Source organism: Felis catus, chromosome C2 (genome assembly GCF_018350175.1).
Source record: "Felis catus isolate Fca126 chromosome C2, F.catus_Fca126_mat1.0, whole genome shotgun sequence".
Classification (NCBI taxonomy): Eukaryota; Metazoa; Chordata; class Mammalia; order Carnivora; family Felidae; genus Felis; species Felis catus.
Genome location: NC_058376.1, coordinates 108,764,656 through 108,772,164, shown reverse-complemented (window position 1 = coordinate 108,772,164; position 7,509 = coordinate 108,764,656).

Genomic DNA, 7,509 nt, shown 5'->3' with positions numbered 1-7,509 from the left:
AATTCTCACGCACCCTGAGAACATGACGTTAGCTGAAACCAGGAGTTGCAGGCTTAACCGACTGAGCCACCCAGGCACCCCTCTATCTCAAAATTATTAAGAAAAAGGTTGGTTTCCTGAAGACTGACATTAAAATTTTAATACAAAAAGTTACACATTTGTTAAATGTAGCCTGTTTAGACAGGAAACCAAACTATACAAATATTACATTTCTGAAAACTAATTTCATGCAATGTTTCAAGAAATTTTTTGCAACTCTTTAAGGAATAGTTTATGAGCTTAGATTCTTCAAAGAATGACTTCAAAGGTCAAGGAACTTGCTGAAATATTTTTTTTTAAGTACATATGCATGGTACATAACTTGGATGATGGATTAATGTATTAGAAAGTTTAATACTAAGATATGTAAATAGAAGTTATTTCTAGTTCAAGACTCATGTTAGAAATTATTCATACTGTCTCCATCCACTTAAATATTGAAAAACAGCTTCTTCTGTATTCTTTACCCTAGGATCTCAGGATAGTCATAATTAAATTCTGTTCCAATTTTATTTATTTATTTTTAAAGATTTCTTTTTCTTTTTTTTTTTTTTTTTTTTTTTTTTAGAGTGGGACAGAGGGTGAGAGAGAGAGAATCCTAGGTTCCACACTCAATGCAGAGCCCAGCTTGGGGCTTAATCCCATGACCCTGGTGATCATGACCCGAGCCAAAATCAAGAGTGTGAGGCTCAACAGACTGAGCCACCTAGATGCCCTGGGTGTTTTCTTGTTTGTTTTTAAGTAAACTTCACATCTGACATGGGGCTTGAACTCAAGACCCTGTAATCAAGAGTCTCATGCTCTACTGACTGATCTAGCTAGGTGCTGCAAGCCAGAGCTTTATTTATTTTATTTATTTATTTTTTTTAACGTTTATTTATTTTCTTTAACGTTTATTTATGTTTGAGACAGAGACAGAGCATGAACGGGGGAGGGTCAGAGAGAGGGAGACACAGAATCTGAAACAGGCTCCAGGCTCTGAGCTGTCAGCACAGATCCTGACGTGGGGCTCGAACTCACAGACCGTGAGATCATGACCTGAGCCAAAGTCAGCCGCTTAACCGACTAAGCCACCCAGGCACCCCCCTCCCCCATGCCAGAGCTTTAAATGTTACCATATGGCTATCCAAAGCTGACATTCAGCTGATAATACTGCATCAAAAAGAGACCAAATCCTTTTCAGTCAAGTGCTCTTCTATAGGAGCTGAGTTTTAACCAAAAACAGGTTGAGGTGAGGGATGGGTCAGGAAATTCTGATATGGAATATGGTCTGATCTTGGCTTAACTAAGGTATAAGAGACAATGTAATGTGATGCCAGATATTACACATAGTAAGTCAGGTGGTCATACGTAATACGTTCTCTGCATTTAAACCCTCAAGGCTTTTTAGAGGATCCATAAATAACAAACTGATTTCCTTTAACCTGATGTGGCAGTTTTATTTTAAAAATTTATTTTATTTTAATGCTTGTTTATTTTTGAGAGAGAGACAGAGCAAGAGCAGGACAGAGAGAGAGGGAGACACAGAATCTGAAGCAGGCTCCAGAGCTGTCAGCACAGAGCCTGATGTGGGGCTCGAACTCATGAACGGTGAGATCATGACCTGAGCCAAAGTTGGATGCTTAACTGACTGAGCCACCCAGGCGTCCCATAATGTGGCAGTTTTAAAACATAGCTTCCAAAGTCTTTATCATTTCTCTCTTTAAAAAAATTTTTTAATGTGGGGCACCTGGGTGGCTCAGTCGGTTAAGTGTCCGACTTCGGCTCAGGTCATGATCTCACAGTTTGTGAGTTCAAGCCCCGTGTTGGGCTCTGTGCTGACAGCTCAGAGCCTGGAGCCTGCTTCAGATTCTGTGTGTCCCTCTCTCTCTGACCCTCCCCTATTCACGCTCTGTCTCTTAATAATAAATAAATGTTAAAAATTAAAAAAACATTTTTTTAATGTTTATTTTTGAGAGAGAGCGTGAGCGGGGAAGTGGCAGAGAGAGGGACACATAGAATCAAAGCAGGCTCCACGCTATCAGTGCAAAGCCTAGTGTGGGGCTCAAACTCACAAGCCATGAGATCAAGACCTGGGCCTAAGTCAGGTGCACAACTGACTGAGCCACCCAGGCGCCCTCGTTTCTCCCTTTGAGGTGGAGTCTGTGTCCTTTCCCTGGGATCTAGGCTCTCTGACCAATAGCATATAGCTGAGGTGATGCTGGACTAATTTCCAGGTCCAGGTCTTAAGAATCTGGCAATTCCCACTTCCTGTCTCTTGAGACAGTCTCTTTTGGAACTGAGTACCATGCATTAAGGGAAGAACTATCTGGACAGGACCTAAAGCCCATGGCTCTCAGTTGCTGGCTGAACTCCCAGTCAGCAACACCAACTTGGTTGCCATGTGTGTGACTTATCTAGGAAGTGAATCCTCCAGCCCCAAGTTAAGCTATGCTTGCTGATGCCAGTGGAGCAGAGACAAGTCTTTACTGCTAAGCCATGCCCAAATCGCTATTTCTTTCTCAGAAGACCTTGTGGTAGTCTTGTGGGACAGGCTGAGACACTCTTCTGCAAACCTGGACATGTTTCCCCACCAGGGTCTCAGTGTACCTCAGCAAATGTGGACCAGCTCTCACTATGAAAACAAGACTGATACTGCATGGGAACTTTAGCCTGCACTGTGATGCATAGCTATTCTTTTTGCATACTCAGTGCTCAGTGCTCACTCACTTCTGATAATGTCATTCTTTTTCCTGGTCTACCCTGATCGGGGTGTTCTGGTAAAGCTGGTGAAACTGCCCAACACAAACCCTCCTGATGGTAGCCACGGTCCCTTCTTGCTTTCAACTGCTCCACTCCCTACTTTGCCCTTCTCCACTGCACATGCTTGAATGACCAGAGAGTGAACACAGGGTTCATTCTAGTCCTATCAGAGTCCACTGTATAGATTTGTTACAATTTCCAGCCAGTCTCAAATTGATGATACTGTCTATTTAGGTTCTTTCTAGTTTGACGATTTGTTTTCACTATCCCCTTCCAAATTATGTATATATATGTATATTATAATATAGTATATATAATATAATATATATAATATAATATATATATATCTAATATATAGCATTTACACACAGTACAATAATAATATATAATATACACATACATGTATATATTTTAGAAGTAAAATGTCTGGGTGAAAATGTATTTTTAAAATGTGATAAAGGAGCACCTGGGTGGTTCAGTCAGTTAAGCATCTGACTTTGGCTCAGGTCATGATCTCACAGTTTTTGAGTTCAAACCCCAGGTCAGGCTCTGTGCTGACAGCTCAGAGCCTAGAGCCTTCTTCAGATTCTGTGTCTCCCTCACTCTCTGCCTCTCCCCTGCTTGCACTCTGTCTCTCTCTCTCTCTCTCAAAAATAAACATTAAAAAAAAATAAAAAATTAAATGTGATAATATTGTCAATAGTCCTACAAATTTTTTTTGCCAGTTTACACTGTTTAACTTTGGTTAGTTCCATCTGCTTATCCTCAATCCTTTATTAATTAAAATTTTTAATGTTTATTTATTTTTTGAGAGAGAGAGAGAGAGCAAGCTGGGAGGGCAAAGAGAAAGGGAGAAAGAAATGCCAAGCAGGCTCCATGCTGTCAGTGCAGAACCCAATGCTGGGGCTTGAACTGATTGTGAGATCCTGACCTGAGCTGAAACCAAGAGTCAGAGGCTTAATTGATTGAGCCACCCAGGCACTCCCTCATTAACCCTTTATATATCAAATTTTCAGCCTTCACCAATATGACAGGTACAAAAATGTGGTGTTACTTTAATTTGTATTTTTTTAATGATAAAAGCATACGTTCACATTTATTATATATGTATACATTTTTTAAAATTTCATTTATTTTTTCTGTGATCTGAGGCTGAATCTCAAAAATAAGGTATAAATTACATCAAAAAATGTTTTCATATTATTTTATTATTGTTAGTTAATATCAACACAGTTTTTGTTCCTTTTCTGGTATTGTTGCAAGATTTTTTACCTCAGGACCCGGGATTCATTGACTTGCCACTTGGAAGAATGAAGAGGTGGACACAAAATGAACAGTAGGCAAAAGTTTATTAGAGTAGAAGATTTGAAAGAATAGTAGGAAAGCTCTCTTTACAGAGAGGGGACACTGGAAAGTGAATGCCCACCGACAATAGACAAGGGTCCTTGTTTTATAAGGTTCTGGTCGTCCCCCCTCTTCCCTTCCCCTTTGTTCCTCCGAGGTCCTACCTCGTTGGCTGGACAACTTTAGGCGCTGGTTTGTCCATTCCTGAGTGGCTCGTTTCCATTGTATGAGGGGTGGTCTATGGCCATTCTTAGGTCTGTTGTCAAATCCCTGAGGGAAACCTGAGGGGGAGTATGTTACTTGCTTAAGAGGAACCTTAAGCCCGAGGGGGTTTGCTGTGGTCAGACACTCGCAGCATTGTGCCAAAATATGTGTTTTTCCCACACAGGGACATCAGGTCCTAATCTTTTCCCTCTCTGCCTATGTATTCCTATTTTTTCCCTACCGTGGTATCCTGTTTTTCCATTTGGAAGTTTGTGGAATTTCCTTTTTCTTAGAGTTCAGAATTTTCACCATGATGTATGAAGGTATGTGCATGTATGTTTTTCTATTAATCTTAATAAATACTTTTTAGGCCTTTGAGTAAAGTTCCAAATCTTTCTTGAATTAAGGGAAATTGTTTTTCAAACTATGTTCAGTTTTTCCATTCTTTTTTTCCTCTTTATTAATTCCTGAAAATCCTAGTAAACTTTTCATTTGTTGACTGGATTTACCTCTTAAGTTTTCTCTCAAAAAAATTTTTTTTCTTTTTTGCTCTATGCTATTGGGAATTTCTAAACCAAGTCCTTCAAAGAAAAATTGGAAGTATACAGTTAAAATTTGTGCACTTTGGCAGGGCTTAGGGTAAGGAAGGGATGAATAGGTTGTAGAACATAGAGGATCTTTCGGGGAGTGAAGCTGCTCTGTATACTATAATGGTGGTTACATAAAGTAAATATTTGTCCACACCCATGGAAGTACACCCCAAGAGTCAGCCCTGATGTAAACTATGAACTTTGGGTGATGCTGGAAGCCGAGCTATCCAACCAGCCTGATGGCAGGGCCCGGGCGGTGGACGGATCGGGACTGCAGGGCGGCCCGACAGTGAAGCTTCTTGTACTCCTGCTTTTATGTAATTTGGCCTTAGCGTTGGTCGGGGCAGCCCCTCTACCAATGAAAGTACCTGGGGATTTGTTGGTTGGGGAATTGCCCACGACGGGCCCCCTGGGAAAAGAACCACTGGGGAAAGAAAGAAGATTCCGCAGGGAAATTATGGCCCTACATCCAGCCCTTGTCACCCCCTATAAAGACTCCTCTACCTAAAGAAAGGATAGCCTCATATATTTCCCAGCCAAGGAAGGGGGACAATGGATTCGAAACCCCCACTCCGGCAACAAAAGAATGTATCTATGGATACAAGTTACTCCAACCCCTAGGCCCACTTGGCCCCCAGGAGGCATTCCAGATGATAACTGGACCTGGTGGGTTAAGGTACAGAATGGTTCATTAGTTCCTAGGTATACATTGTCTCTCTGGGAGCACATAAGGCGTGGGTTCCCAGTGCCCTCTTGGCTCCCTCCTGGCACCCCAGACCAAAGCGAATACTTTTGTCCCTCATACCACAAATGGCACAAAGGAACAATTTAGAAGTCATGTCCTTGTAAAACATTCCACTTGAGGTGTTGAGAGCTAGATGACCTTGAAAGGGTAGGAGGGAATGTTACAAGAAAATAACTATGTTGTTCCCTAATGGGTGACTACACAAAGGAACATTTTTAGAATTAGGTAATGCCAAGAAACATAGATAACTGCACGCTACAAGGAATTTGCTAACAAATATAATGCCACACTTGCTACAGTAAAGCGGCCAGTCTAACACACTGCTGTTGTCTGTGTCCATTTTTTTTTTTCGCCGACGCTGTTCATCCTTCGGGAACCCCTGGACCTGCTGGGGCTGGACCTCAGCAGGGTGAAAATGAAATTCAGTGCAGGTTCATCAGTTATAACAAATGAACCATTTGGTGGGGGATGTTGTTAATGGGGTGGGAGAGGAGTGTGGAGGCTATGCATGAGTGGGGACAGGTGTATATGGGAAATCTCTGTACTTTCTCCTTAATTTTGCAACGAACCTAAAACTGCTTTTAAAAGTAAGTCTATTTTGGGGGTGCCTGGGTGGCTCAGTCAGTTAAGCGTCCAACTTCCACTCAGGTCATGATCTCCCAGTTTGTGAGTTCAAGCCCCGTGTCAGGCTCTGTGCTGACAGCTCAGAGCCTGGAACCTGCTTCAGATTCCGTGTCTCCCTCTCTCTGCCCCTCCCCTGGCTCACACACACACACACACACACACACACACACACACACACACACTCTCAAAAATAAACATTAAACATTTTTTAAAAATAAGTCTATTTTAAAATATGTAAATTTTATCTCATTAAAAATGATTGTAGAAAATTATTTGCACGGGGATTGGGATGGTTGCAAATTTGATGAATTAAGAGCAGCAGAGTACTCTTAAAGCTGACTCTTTAAGATGACTCTTTACTCTTTAAGATGACTCTTAAAGCTGATGGGTTTATTGGGGGATCATTTTACCGTTCTATTTATTCTGTACATATTCAAAATTCTCTGTAATGAAGAAAAACAGGCAAACAATGCATTGGTTAACAGCTGTTATTCTTTGTGCTCTTCAGTTTGTTTCAAAAAACAAAAACAAAAGCAGAGAGAGGGTTTTACTGTAAAGATATTGATGGCCCCCTGGAATCAGTGGAAGGCTCGGAGAAATGGCTTAACAAACACACAGAAACCAATGCAAGTCAAGGCCAGACACAAGGAGTTATAGCTATCGATTACAGGAAATTTTCCAAAAAACGGCTCCAATAACAGGCCTGTGATCTTCGAGCTTCAAGTCTCTCCTGGGCTCTGATAGAAAAATGAACACCACCATCTAGTGGTTCCTTCCTACACTTATGTGTGGTTGCAGATCTCTTGACGTTTCCCAGCTCACTACCATCTGAATTATGTCTTCTATACATCCCTCAGAATTTTTTCATTGCTTGGTTTTTTTTTGGTTTTGTTTTTTTGGTTTTTTTTTTGTGGGGGAGGTGGGGAGGGAAGGTAGAATCAGGTTTACCATGGTCTAATTTATATACGGTAAAATTTAACTTTACAGTTCTGTAAGTTTTGATAAATATAAACTATTTTGACAAATAGTTATATAACCACCGCCACAATCAAAATATGGAATAGTTTCACCAGTCCAAAAAGTCCTTTGTGCTCTTTTGAGGGAAATCTCTCCACCCATCCCTCAGCCCCCACTGATCTGTTTTCTGTCACTATAGTTTTGCTTTTCTAAAATGTCATATAAATGGAATCACTCAATATGTAGCCTTTTGAGTCTGGCCTC